Raw genomic sequence first — 14,519 nt, 5'->3', positions numbered from 1 at the left:
TTTACGAACTAACCCTTTCTTTATGCCAAAGGTGGTATCCAGTGTGGCTCTAAACCAAACCATTCATTTAACCACCTTTTATCACACCCCCCAGAATAAAGGGGAAAGGCTCCTACATTTGGACATTCACAGGCAACTATGTTTCTACTTAGCTAAAACTAAGGCTTTCAGAAAATCTGACCAGCTCTTTGTATCCTATGCTGCAGGATCACAAGGAAAGGCTATCCAAAACAGACCATTTCAAAATGGATAGGACATTGCATCCGTTTCGGCTACACACACCATGGGAAACCAGTGCCTGGTAAGATTAGGCCCCATTCCACCAGGGCTACAGCAACATCAACAGCCTTCCTCAGAGGGGTACCAACCAACGATATTTTGGAGGCTGCAACTTGGAGTTCAGTGCACACCTTCCTCAAGCACTACCACTTGCCTCCATACTCAAAAACCAGAGCTGGCTTTGCCACTGCAATTCTGCAGGGCCTACTAGCTTCTCTGAACCCTGTTTAGTACCACCGCCCAGCCTTAGCTTTGGGATTCAACCCAAGTGTGATGACTGCAGCAGTGTAACACTATGAACATAGTACAGTTTTGTACCTACCATAAATGTGGATGTTCGAGTGTTCACATTGCTGCAGTCCAGGTTACCCTCCCTCCATCCCCTCTGACCTAGCTGGACTTATCTATGCCTTTCTATCCTGTACAACCTTTGTGGTGTATTTGCTTGTAACTGAAGGTATTCTTTTTATTTCTGTAACATGTTTTGTTAGCAGTATGTATTGCCTACCTACTTGGGGGCACCTGACATTTGGGGCAAGAAAAACTGAAGAAAATGGCGTTGGATGCATCTTATATACCCCTGGCGCACTGACGTCAGGGAAGACGCGACAGCAACCGACGCCGGACCAAGACTTTGGAACTCTGGCCGACTGCGGGACCACCTGATGGCAGGATAACCCAAGTGTGATGACTGCAGCAGTGTGAACACACTAACATCTACATTTATGGTAGGTGCAAAACTGTACTTTTTTCCAATTTGGAATATGTTCCTTTTTACCCTTGGACAATCAGTTTCTTTCTTTTGTTGTAAAGCTTGTTGATACTGGATGTCCACCAAACAGTTTGTTTTTCCTTGAGGAGCAGGTTTTTGTTCTTTTGGGTATGGCTGAGTCCATGCGGTTGTAGTCAGCTTTTGAGAAATTTCTTAGCTTGATTACGGTTTGGGGGGGGGGTTGTGTCATAGAAACTTCAAATGAGACAGTCCGATAATCTAATCTCACCAGGGAAGAATGTGCTATGGGAGTGGTGCGGTGGTCGCCCATGTTGGTGAGAACCAAGTCCAAAATGTTATCTCCCCTTGTGGGGAATGAGACAAGCTGGTCTATTGCTTTAGAATTGATGAAGTTAAGGAATCGTTGAGTGAGTGCATTAGTGCAGGAATAGTTCACTCAGTCTGTGGTGGTGTAGTTGAAGTCACCAAGGCTCAGGGTTTTAAGGGTTACCTAAATGGAGTCAATTAGATCCAGGTAAGAGAAGTAGGTGTCCTCAGTCATTGGGGGGGGGGGGGTCTGTAGCTGGCTATAACTTTGGGTGTCTTGCCAACTGTCAGTTGCACCTGGATAGTTCTAGTGCATCATGCTGGCAGACCAGTCTGGAGGTGTGCCTGTCCTTAATGAAGATAGAGACTCCACCACCTTTATAGGTTCATAGGTGTGTACTAGGCTAATGGCCCTGGAGCCTATATAAGCCTAGCCCAAGAAGATTCCCTGGCATCATGCTGCCTAAAGTTAGTTCCTAGTGCCCCTGTCAAGCAAGGCCACTGAAGTGATCCCTGGGGTGAACTTCCTATTGCCCATCCACTCATCAAGATTTCTTAGAGGGCCAGTGAAGTGCTCTGCTTGATGTGAATGGGAAGTTTGTTCCAGAGTATGGGAAGTCTCTGGGTTAGAAACCTGTACCTCCAGCATGTTCTGTTTATTGTGGTAATGAGGTTTAGGTCCCTGGAACGTGTAGCATGTAGGGATTGGGATTTCTTTAGGTGTAGCATATCTAGCAGTTCTGGGTCAGACATGGCTTTGTAGGTCAAGCAGAGATAGCCTCTAAGTAGGCAATAAGAGATAGAGTATAGCTGGAGTTTTTTGAGTCTGTTCGTATAGGGCATGTGTCTAAGACCTAAGGTGGTCTTAGTGAGGTATTTTTGTGGCCTTTCCAGTTATTGTAGTTGTCTAGTGAGGTACATACCAAATGAGGCATTGTATTCTATAATAGGTCTAATGAGGGACGAGTAGAGAGAGATTATGACCTCTTTCTTCCTGGATGAGAAACCTTTTGTAATGAGATGTGCCACATAGGACTTTGATAACCACATTGCCACTGTAGTCAAAGGAGAGGTTGCTGTCAGCCTGTGTCCCCAGGTCTCTTATCACACCTTCGGTGTTTAGTGGACTACCTCCTATGTGGTAGTTCATGGGGACTGAATTTTTCCCAAAGGGAATGACGATGCACTTTTTGGCATTGAGCTTAAGGCCATGGTTCTGGCACCAGTCATTGGTGTCAGTGAAGCCTTTTTGTAGAATGTCTACATCAGTTGGAGAATCAGTAATGGGTCCCAGTTTGCAATCATTGCGAACTTGGTCAGCCAGAGTCCCTTTGTGTTGGCTTGAACTTCAGAGAAGTAGATGCCAAACAGGAGAGGACCTAGGACCGATCCCTGTGGGACACCACTTGTAACTGGTCGGTAGTCAGATTTGGAGTCTGCTACTTTCACAGTATGGGTTCTGTCCGTGAGCCAGTTGGCAAACCCATCTTATGAAATAGACTCATTAAACTAGGCATGAACCCCTATCTGATTCCCGAGTGAGCGATGGTGTCGAAGGCCTTGGCAAGATCTAGGTAGGCTGTGTGAACCACCTTGCCCTCATCCACAGCTCTGGTGACAGACTCGAAGTCTTTCAGGTTGAGCAAGCATGATGATCTACCTTTCACAAACCCAAACTGCGTGGGGTCCAGAGTTTAGTGATTCACTATGTCTTTATTTATAAAGTCCATGATGATGCACTTCATAGCCTTACATATTTGACTCGTCTTCCTAACCTCATTTCGAGGTTGGATTGTGTGGGAATGAGTTATGGCCTGGTAAGGCAGGGGTGTTCTCTGCAGCCCTTAACCAAGTTTCCGTGACCGCACAGACATTGACATCTTCCATTGCAAGGAGAGCCTACAGTGTGAGTGCATTTTCAGGTTAAGGCTCCTAGGATTAAGCAGCATGACCTTCCGTTTGCTTTTTGACAGATCTGTTATGTTGGAAGATTTGTCTTTTGGACCCTGAAGCTTGAACTGTTATGGGGTCTCTTCACAACCAACACACATTAGGGCAACATCCAACAGGGTCCAAAGGGCCTTGCTACCCTTGCAAGGACATTGAGGCCTAAATGATGGAGAAATGGGGTGGAGTCCTTGAAAATGGGCCATACAGTGAGCCCCTTCCCACCAGCAACGAAGTCTGGGTAACCGCTATTTTCTTCTTCAGTGGGGTTGTTCCATAGCAGATCACCACAAATCTTTTTAAAAAATTCAACCACTACATCACAGATTTTGATTAAAATTGCTGTACTGGGTTATCTCGCATATCAAAGTCACTGGTGTGAACAAACATTTTCTAGGCTATGCCGTACAGTTTTCAAGTTATTGGGAATGAAAGTTAGGGAAACGTATACATGCATAATGCATCATAGAATAATGAAATAAAACATAGCAAAGATCACAGTTAATAAACGCACATGAGAACACATACTACATGAAACACATTCTACAAAATACTTTTTTTTTTTGGTCCTGTTCTTTCTAGCAACATATTCACATAGACTTTTGTCATATGAGGGCTTTCTTGCAATGTCATTTTCTAGAGACAGTATGCATAAAGAATTTAAGTGCTCTTAAGCCTTGATAGACTGAAAGTTGTTCTTTATAAAGGAAAGCTTTGAGAAATTTCTTTCTGCTTCGCAGCTAGTAATAGACATTGTCAAGTACATTTTAAGTGCAGTAGTAATATTGCAGAAAACGTCAGTTAGATGTTGCTCAAAAATAAGCTGAAGAACTTCTGCACATTGCATTTTAGATGGCATTTTTTCTTCTGTGTTCTGGAATTTCATAAGGTATAAATATGCTTTGAACTGATACTTGTTTGCTAATTTGTGGTCAGTATCTTTGTAATGCGATATTGTAAGTGTAATACTGTCCTCATCAATTTCAGAATTCTTCAGCAATTTTGACAGGGAGCTTGAACCTTTTCACAATCTGCTGATATGGGTCAATTCTGTTGCGTAACTGGATTACCCTTTACATGACCCACGTGGATACTTGTGTTGAACTGTCAAAGAATTCTACCACTAGAAATTTAGTAAGTGCCACTTTCAAAAAAACTCAACAGAATAAGCAAAATATAAAAAATCTCATGCTAGAAAACAGAAATCTCCGTAAATATGGGAACTGGAGCACTAGTTGCTGGTTAATGAAACACCAGAAATGTGCACAAAAAATGTCGTGCTTCCATGCTAATTATGGACCAAGCTTATAAGCATACCTTGACCTGTACATCGTTTAACACTAAATTAACAAAGATATCGAAAACTTGCCAAAAATAAGGAAAAAGAAAATTTGGAGGAAAGAAAATCACACCAACCAACATCAATGCGCAGAAAAAAGTATTGGTTCATTCTTTACTAGAGCAGAAGTCAGAAGAAAGGTCATCAGAGTGGGCTCATTAAGATGAAGAAGTGAAGATCTGATTTTGGATGTTAAAATGCATAAGCGAGGCAAGTGCAGCCTTAATTGAGAATTCAGATGTATTTTTATGGTTCTGATTGGCTCTCTAGCTTAAGGGCTGAGGCTGAGATGTAGAACTATTAAGCTGTGCACCAACAAAGGATTCAAGTGCTAAAATGTAGATTCTAGTGAGCTCAATGAGCCCGTACACTGGGGGTTTGGACATTGCGAGCTCCCAAGAAAATTTAGAAATTTGACCCAATTACAAGGGCATTAAAATGGGTATTAATATTCCAACTTAGAATTTCTAAGGTCAATATTAAGTACTTAAACCCATTGGTTTATGATTCTATCAATAAAATAGCCTTATTTTAATTAAAAAAAAAAAAAAAAAAAAAAAACACCAACTCCATCAATTTTGTTGAAAAAATTCACTCATTAAAAAAAAAGTTGCTTCAGGAGCCCTCCAGGATTGGGGGGCCCTGAAGCTTAAGCTTCATTACTTTCAAGATTAGCCACTGCCAAATGCTTCAGTAAATTTACTTGTAATTGTGCTTTGCATTGATAGTGTCCCCTTCTTTCATACCTTTTACTGTCCCAGGGTTTGACTTTTATTTTTGCCCTAGTAAAACTTTTCTGGCAGATCATGAAAGATTACAGTTAGTAAATGCCAATCATTTCATACTGCTTATGAAATGACTCATCTTTGCTTATTAAACAATGCACATCTGGAGGCATCCGCAGTGTGGTGTGGGACACTGAAATTGTCCATTTACCTCAAAATGGATTTTTATCTGAATGGTGCTGACAGATTGGTAGTGGAACTCCGTTCTGGCATTGAGGTAATGACAGACACTTTAGAAATAACTTTGAAAATTAAGTGACAGTTAAAGAGCTTTACTTTGTAGTCTTTACTCCATGAAAAGCATGTTCAGAGGAGGAAGATCCCAAGTGGATGTAGCCGGACTGATTGCTATGCTTTCATTATGCTTTTTTATTTATATTCGTCATACTTTGTACAGTACAACACAAAACAAATCCCAAACAGGGAAAAAATGACTGAGAAAGTGAAAAACGATCCCAGCAGTCAAACAAGAACACACCAACTTTATTCACCCCAGAGAAATCCTGTGACTTAGCGCTTTTGCTGTTGATTGGATTTATTACAGCAAAAGCAGCAGGTAAAGAACGGTCTCTCAACACACACTGCAGTTAGCGGCGAAAGCGCTTAGTCACAGGATTTCTCTGTGGTGAATAAAGTTGGTGTGTTCCTGTTCAACTGTTGGGATCGTTTTTCATTTTCTCTTACTTTGTACAGTAGAACAACAAGGAGTAACGTGATTTAAAATGTATTTTATTTGCAGTTTTAAGTATTTTGGCAATTACTGCAGTGATAATGGAGAAAACTAGACTTAAAGAAACTGCTTCACTCACATTTCTTGAGATGCATGTATACCAAGGTACAGTGTTTTCAATTATTGCTGAGTTTTCCAGCCTTAATGCTTTTTTTTTTTCACATTTTACTAAAGTCTGGAGGTGGGATTCCTTCAAAATGTACCTTATTTCTCATCTGTCCTGACTGGAAGTCCCCTTCACCAATTTCAATTTAGTAATAGTTTGATCTCACTCAGTATTCGCCATTCATTGTTTGGCATTACTGTCTTGTTAACTGATAATGTGAAGTTGTACTATCTCGCCGTTTTGTTCTTACAAACTGGTTCGGAGCCGATCCCTTGGCTCCGAGTCAGACGCTTTCCAAGCTGAAACTCTGAGAGAAGCTTGGGACCTAGTGGATATCCCATGATTCCCTGCTGTAACTCCCCAGATCTAGTTTGCCGCTGCAACGATCACAAGCTCTCAAGAGTGAAGCTTGGGCCAGTGAAAACTTTTCTTATTTAAATATTTTTGTAGTTTAAGATTTTATCCTTTTTCGATAGTGTTAAATTAGTTAGTTTGATAGAATAGATTTGTTATAGTAATTTAGTAGTTGAAGGGTTTTTTTTTTCTCCTTAGTAGTTGACAGGGCTCTGTCATTATATTAATATATACATATTTTAGTCAAGTGTGCTGTGGAGTGTTTTTCAAGTAGTTAAGATTTATAACATCTTAGGATTATTTAATTGGTGTTTCTCTTTTGTATATATAGTAGAATAGTTAAGGTTATTTGTTGTGTTTTTTTGTGGGACTTTAGTATGTCCGAAAAACAAAAGTCAGGTTTTAAGAGATGTGGTTGTGGACAGAAGATGTCCGTTACTGACAACCACAACACATGTGTGTATTGTCTTGGCTGTGTACATTTGCAAGACGTCTGCTCTATCTGCCACTCCTTCAGTGCTAGATTTCTGCTAGAAAGAAGAAGGAAGTTGGTAGATAGAGGGCTTCTAAAACCGGATTTTCAAGCCTCTCTTGAAAAACCTGACCTCTCTTTTAAGAAGTCGAAGGGGTCTAAGTCTTCTAGAGGATTTTCGGAGCCCAAGTCTCAAGCTCCAAGTACCTCTGGCGTGATTCGAATATCTGTTCCACAGACCTCGGGACCGAGTATCGATCCGCCTGTTCGATCTCTGGTGGTGGAGCCGGTATTCGATGCACCCCAATCACCTATCCTCCAGTCGGTGCATTCTTCGGCTCCTTCGACCAATCACTCTTCACACTCCTCCAAATTATCTGATGTGGATCTGGATCGAGTGATGAAAAGGTTATTGGAGAACCCGGCCCTTGCCAAAATGTTATCTGTTTCGAGTCAAGTGACTTCGGAGACTAATTTGCCTCTGGTTTCCTCCATTCCTCCTCCTTCGAAACCCATCGAATCTTCGGAGCCGGCGCTGACTGAACCGATGCTAGTAGAACCTATGGAGCCGAGGTTCGATCCTCTTCCCTCGGCTCCATCAACCTTGGTTTCTTCGGTACCGACGGAAGAACCTCGGGTCGGGACAGACAGTCACTCGTCGACTCCGGTCGTGAGTCGAACCGACACTTCGTTTCCGACTACCGCTTGGTGCTTCAACGTAGATGTCCTCGGCCCTGTCCTCTGGTTTGGAGCGTGGGGTCTCTGTTCGAAGTGATCGACCGATCTCTTCGGAGCCGATCGATCCTTCGAATCGGATTCTGGCGCCTTTGATGCCATGAGGAAGGTTTTGTCTGCTAAGACCACTACTGCCTCGGATCTGTCTTCACCTCTTCCCCTCAGATCCCTTCTGAGTGTCGAGATCCAGGGCCTCAGGAATCCCCTTCGGGTGACCCCTCCTCCCTATATACTTCTCCGGAAGCTCCCATCGAGAAAGTGCCTAGGAAGAAACTGTGCAAGAGGAGGCACTTAGATTCCCCTCAGGAATCTCTTCAGATACCGACTTGGAGGAATCAGAAGTGTCCCCACGGTCCCCCTCGGAAGATGTCTCATTTTCAGACATTTTAGAAATCCTGAAACAGAGAGGGGATTGGCAGTCCCTTGCCCCTACTGAGGATGAGTCGGTTCTCCTGAAGGCCTTTGGATCTCAACCATCCACCTCTTTGGTTACTCTGCCCTTCGTTGAACTAATGGAACTAGTTGCTCGAAGGGCGTGGGAGTCTCCTGACACCATGGAACCAGTCCCTTGGAGGCCTAATAAGTTCATTACTGCACCATCAGACAAGTCCTCCTTGACAAAAGGAGTTCGGTAGATACTATGGTGGTGGTGGCGGCCACTAAGAAAGAGATGTCTGAGTCTTCTTCTACTGTCCATCCTCCTAATAAAGATTCTAGGACTATGGACAGATATGGAAAACGCATTTTCAGTTTGGCGACATTTTCCATGAGATCGCTAAACTACCTAACTCATTTCATACGTCTTCAACGAGATCTCCTCAAAGAACTAGGAGACTCTCTTCAGGGTAATGTAACCGATGCAATCTCTGACAAGGTGAATGCACAACTCAACACCCTAAATTCCATAGTCAACTCATCCATGCGGCTCATTTCATATGCTGCCGAAGGTTCGAGTAGAGCGGCGGGTTCAGCAAAGGCTCTTGGGAGACCATCCTGGATGCGCCTGTGCTCCTTCGCGGAAGCCTTTGTCTTCATTTGTAAACACCTCTTTTGACGGATCGACCTTGTTCGGTCCAAAAGTTAAGGAGACACTTATGAGGTGTGAGCTAGAAGGAAAGACTCTGTCTGCCGTCTGAGTCCGTTTTTCCACTCCAACCAGACCGTACCCCAAAGGGCAACGAAGTGGGAAAATGTGGTTCTGGAAACCTCAGGAAGCTTTCCAAAACACACCTACAGATACCTCCTCCAGAGGCAGAGGAAGAGGTCAAAATGGAAGACGCCGTCCAATCGGCAGAGGTGGTCTGCAAAACCAGGGTGACAGGGACCAGTTCTCTGGCAAACCCTATCAGCGTTCCTGTAGGGAAGCTCGGCTGTTCTACTGTGGAGACGGTCGGGGGTTGCTTAGCTTTACACTAAAATGCCTGGCTAAACATCGCAACAGATTCCTGGGTGAAAAGCATCATGACCAGAGGTTACCGCATTCCCTTTGTAAAAAATCCCCCTATATTTGCAAAAAGTCCAGACATTCCACCCAGTCTGAGAAAACTAGCAGAGAGAGAGATTCAAAATCTTCTAGACAAAAGTCATCCAGCCAGTCCCAGCAGACCAAAGAGGATTCGGAACTTACTCAAGGTTCTTTTTAGTGCCAAAGAAGACTGGGGACTGGAGGCCCATTCTAGACCTCAGCAGGCTCAACGCCTTTGTAAAGAAGGAGAAGTTCCAGATGGTCATGCTGCAATCAGTCCTCCCTTTTTTGTCAAAAGGGGAGTGGATGTGCTGTATAGATCTCAAGGATGCATACTACCATATCAAAATGGACAGAGCATCCAGAGATCATCTACGTTTTCAGCTGGGAGCAAGTCATTACCAGTTCAGAGCCCTGCCCTTTCAGCCCCCAGGGTGTTCACCAAATGCATGGCGGTGGTTACGGCTCATCTGAGACCACTAGGATTGTGAGTGTTTCCGTATCTGGACGACTGGCTCCTTACTACCACCACCAAGTATCAACTTCTGCGGACAAGAGACTACTTAATACATCTCTGTTCTCGTTTAGGTATCTAAATTTTGAGAAATCTGCATTATTGCCCTCGCAGCACATTACCTTCTTAGGAGCAGAAATGGACACCGTCAATGAAAAAATCAAGTTGCCTCAATCCAGAATTGTCTCATTGAGGATCAGTTATCCAGCCTTCTAGTTCTCGACAAAGCACCGGCGTCACAGATACTACAACTTTTGGGCACAATGGCGGCGGCCTTGATAGCAGTTCCCTTAGGCCGAATGCACATGCGGATATTACAATGGCTACTTTTCGCTCAATGGTCCTACCAGAGTCTACCTTTATCATACAAGATTCGATTAACAACTCTTTGCAAGAAAGATCTCACTTGGTGGTTAATCAGCGACCATGTGACAATCTGTCGTCCCTTTGTTCTTCCCCAACCCGCAGCCACAGTGACCACGGATGCTTCCCTGATAGGGGGGGGGGCTTTTTCAGGGAAACACTATCCAAGGCACTTGGTCGGTTATGGAGACTCATTTGCATATCAGTGTCCTGGAGATGAGAGCAGTGTTCCTAGCGTTGCAGCACTTTCACAACTCTCTACCTCTAGGTACGATTGCCATCCAGACGGACAACATGTCGGTAGTCTGGTATATCAACAAACAAGGGGGAACCAAGTCCTATCCCCTATGCCGCGAGGCCCTGAGAATATGGCAGTGGGCTGTATCCACCTGACACTTTCTGACAGCAACGCACATCCTGGGATCTTCCAATGTGATAGCCGACAGTTTAAGCAGGGCTATGCTGCTGCCTCACGAGTGGTCTCTAAAACAGAGTGTGGCGGAACAGATCTTCCTCCGATGGGGCCGACCTTGCTGCGACCTGTTTGCATCCCCAATGAATGCCAAATGCAGCAGCTACTTTACCCTTTATCCCCCACCGGGGAACAAACCAAGGGGCCTTTTCGTGCGATTGGCCCCCGGGTCTCCTGTATGCCTTTCCACTGATCCCCTTAATTCCCAGATTTATTCAGAAAGCCAAAAGTCTAGGAAGGACAGTTATATTGATAGCCCCGTCTTGGCCTCGACAAATTTGGTTCCTTTTTCTGCAGAAATATCAACTGGAAGAACCGTGGATCCTGGACCCGGTGCCGGACCTGCTGACCCATTCGTCGGGAGTTCTTCATCCTTCCCTTCTCTTCCTAAATCTGACAGCTTGGCTGCTCCAATTCCCACTTTAGCCAGGTCTACTGATTTGTTCCCTGCTGTCCAGCATATCGTAGTTTCTTCTCACTAACTGTCTACCAAGAAATTATACAATAGTAAGTGGAAACGATTCGTACATTGTGTCATAAGAACTATAATAACCGTGAGACATATACAGTTAACACATTGCCCTGTAATAGCTGCAAACAGTGTTGTTTTATTAATATTGATACGTCGTTTAAATCACCTGTTACTGGAAAAGAGTATAATTTCCAGACTGGTTCCACTTGCAGGACAGAAAATGTTATATACTTAGCCCAGTGTTGTTCATGTGAAGCGTTCTACATAGGTAAAACTAATCGACAACTGAGAGAACGAATAAGAGAACACACATATGGTATAAGAAGAGGAGATGAGAAAAATGCATTAGCCAAACACAATAAAATGAAGGGAAATACACACACTTTTAGTTTTTTTGTCATACAAACTATAAATAAAACCATGAGAGGAGGGGACCTTGAGAATTATACATTGGAACAAGAATCCAAATGGATTATAAGATGCAGGTCAGATCATCCACCTGGTCTAAATGACAAAGTAGGCATATACCCTTTTTTGAAGAAAAGAAGGTTAAAGCACTGAGACAACTTTAGTCAACATCTGATAGATATAAACTCTATGTTTATGATACTAATACATATTAGATTAGGAGTAAAATTCTCTTAATGAGAATGAATTCAAAGCATAGGGAGATTTTAGGTAAAGGATGAATTGTCAGTTTAATATTAGATTAAACGGTCTGTAGGAATACAGAAAAGTTTTATTATTATTATTAATAATATTTTTAGTTTTTGTTTTCATTTTTATTTTATAAACTTTTTATTCCATACATTATGAAAATGTGAGTACTAGTTATTGAATTTATTTAAGCACACAAAAGGTTTTATAAAAGTGGCTTTATTCACTATAAAGAATGAATATGAGAAATGGTATAGTAGCACCATCTGCTGTTATAATGATGTACTACTAGTATTAAATAATACAGTCTCCATCGGTAGGCACAGAGGTTTTTTAAAAAGTTCCTATGTAAAATGTAAGAATGGCTACGGAGATAGAATCTCTCTGGGTTATTCAAAGGTTATTTAAAGGTTATTCAAGCATTTTTTAAGTGTTGTTATAGGGTTATTTGTGTTTTTAACTGTGTTTTTAACGTTACTTGGATTGATTAGCAGTCCAATTAAGTAAGTTGATCAAGGTAATTGAGATTAATTAGTGTTGATTTACCTAAGTATCTAGGATATATAAAGGCTGTGCCTTCTATAGTTATATGTACAGTCTGAGGAAGCCCTTTGTAGGGTGAAAGCGCTTACTGATGTTTAAACTGCTGTGAATAAAGAACGTTCCCTTTATGCTGTGAGTTGGAGCCATTGTCTTTATTCAATACGTTGGATGTCTTGGAAGATACGTAACTAAGTCGTAGTTGAAGCAGAGTTGTGTTTCCTTTACTGGTGGAATGCTGATAGATGCATTTTTTCTTCCCTTGAAACGGAGAAGTTATATTTCGCTAACTAACTGATACAGAGTGTGGCTGACGATTTGGACAGTTAGCGTTCCTGCACGGAGGTTGGTGTTTGTTTTTATCCTCATTGTTCAATAAGGGCTCAGCAGCTGCCAACATACGAGTACAAGTGGCTGCTATCTCAAACTTTCATGTAGGATGTGATGGATCTAACATTATGGCGCATAGGCTTTGTAAAGCATTTCTAAAAGGAACCCATCACCTCAGACCACCGGTTAGACACCCTATTTCTCCCTGGAATTTAAATCTCATATCACAATTGATGCTTTAACCAGCCTCTTCATGCCATCTGAAATTCCTTTCTTGGAAGACTATTTTCTTGGTAGCCATTACTTCCGCACGTAGAGTGTCTGAACTGCAGGCATTGTCCTCCAGACCGCCATATTTAATTTTTCACCCAGACAGAGTTTTTCTTAGGACTAACCCCACTTTCCTTCCCAAAGTGTGCTCAGAGAGCAACATAAATCAAGCCATCGAAATTCTTACCTTCTTCAGACATCACACCAACAAACTAGAATATATGTTGCATAAGCTTGACGTGCACCGGCAGCTAAGGTTCTTCCTTGACCGTACTAAGGATTTCAGACAGACTGAACAGCTGTTTCATTCGCTGATAACAGGAAGGGGCATGCTGTTTCAAAAACCACTTTATTCAGATGGCTGGCTAACTGTATCAAATTTGTTTATGCGTCTACCAATCAGTCATTGTCCTCTGACGTTAAAGCCCATTCTACCCGGGCGGTGTCTACATCCCTGGCGTATGCTGCCCGTTTGCCTTTAGATGTTATCTGTGCAGCTGCCACATGGTCTTAAGCCTCACACGTTCATCACTCACTATAAAGTGGACAGGGCCTCCTTTGGTTCCACTGTGCTCAGGAATGTTCTCCCGTGAGCCACCCAGGATTAGGGTGCTTGGGACGCTACCCGTTTGTAAGAACAAAATGGCGAGATAGTACGTCACATAAAGAAGTTATGTACTTACCATAACGTTCCATGTGAGTTGTACATCTCGCCTTTTTGTTCTTACAATCCCTCCCTCCGTCCCCCTCCATGGAGAGTGATGGTTGCCTTAGCAGGTAGGTCAGTTTGGTCATTTTTAGATCAGCCTGTCCTTGGGCAGGTTGCCTCCTTCCTCTATTCCTGTTTTCTGCTGGAATTCATGATTCAGGGGGTTGGTACCTTTCCTTGGTTTCCTGCATTGCAGCTTGCTAGATCTGGGGAGTTACAGCAGGGAATCATGGGATGTCCACTAGGTCTCGTGCTTCTCTGAGAGTTTAAGCTTGGAAAGCGGCCGACTCGGAGCCGAGGGATCGTCTCCGAACCCGTTTGTAAGAACAAAAAGGCGAGATGTACAACTCACATGGAACGTTATGGTAAGTACATAACTTATTTTTTTGCGGTTTTTTAGTCTTGCATTTCGTGCTTGAAAAGCTTAAGATGCTGTCAGTACTAGTGTTCACACAGGATGGGCCAGGTGTTTTGAGTACTGGTGCAAGTCAAATATTGCCCTGTTCAAGAAGAGGGGACAGCATTTGTTTGCTGGAAGGGCTGGAGTCACTGAGTTTGGTGTACTGCTGTACGAAGTCTGTTCCACCATGGTCTACTTTTATGGCAAGTACTTAACTCAGCCGAAAGTTTTCTATTTATTGGATCAATTAAGTATATTGTTCATCTTGACTTGTGGTGAAATATTTTTGTTGCCGTAAAATATCTAAAAATTACTCATGGCTCAAATAAGTGTGATGTTATCTTGTGCATCTTTAGTGCTGCTGTCATTTGCCCATAGTGGAGTACACCACACTTTTTTGTACTAGTTTATTAAAAATAAGTCATTTGCTTTGTGACTGTTTAGACAACAGCCAGTCACTTTTGTTCAGAATGCTGCCGTGATTTCAAAAGATGACGCCATAAGTGAAGTGTTCAGTTTTATGTTGTGGTGTCATTGCTTA

The 14,519-nt window shown here is 42.8% G+C and overlaps 1 protein-coding gene across 5 annotated transcripts in view; it reads left to right on the top strand.

The window, feature by feature from the left end:
• LOC122793381 (protein transport protein Sec24B-like) overlaps positions 1-14,519 on the top strand; it is a 2,932,722-nt gene that overhangs the window by 660,918 nt on the left and 2,257,285 nt on the right. The gene's annotated exons all lie outside the window — the stretch shown is intronic.

This window comes from Protopterus annectens, chromosome 2.part0, assembly GCF_019279795.1.
Source record: "Protopterus annectens isolate FY-2018-M chromosome 2.part0, PAN1.0, whole genome shotgun sequence".
Classification (NCBI taxonomy): domain Eukaryota; kingdom Metazoa; phylum Chordata; order Ceratodontiformes; family Protopteridae; genus Protopterus; species Protopterus annectens.
The sequence above is the reverse complement of the archived record's forward strand: the minus strand, read 5'-3'. Positions and strand labels throughout refer to the sequence as shown.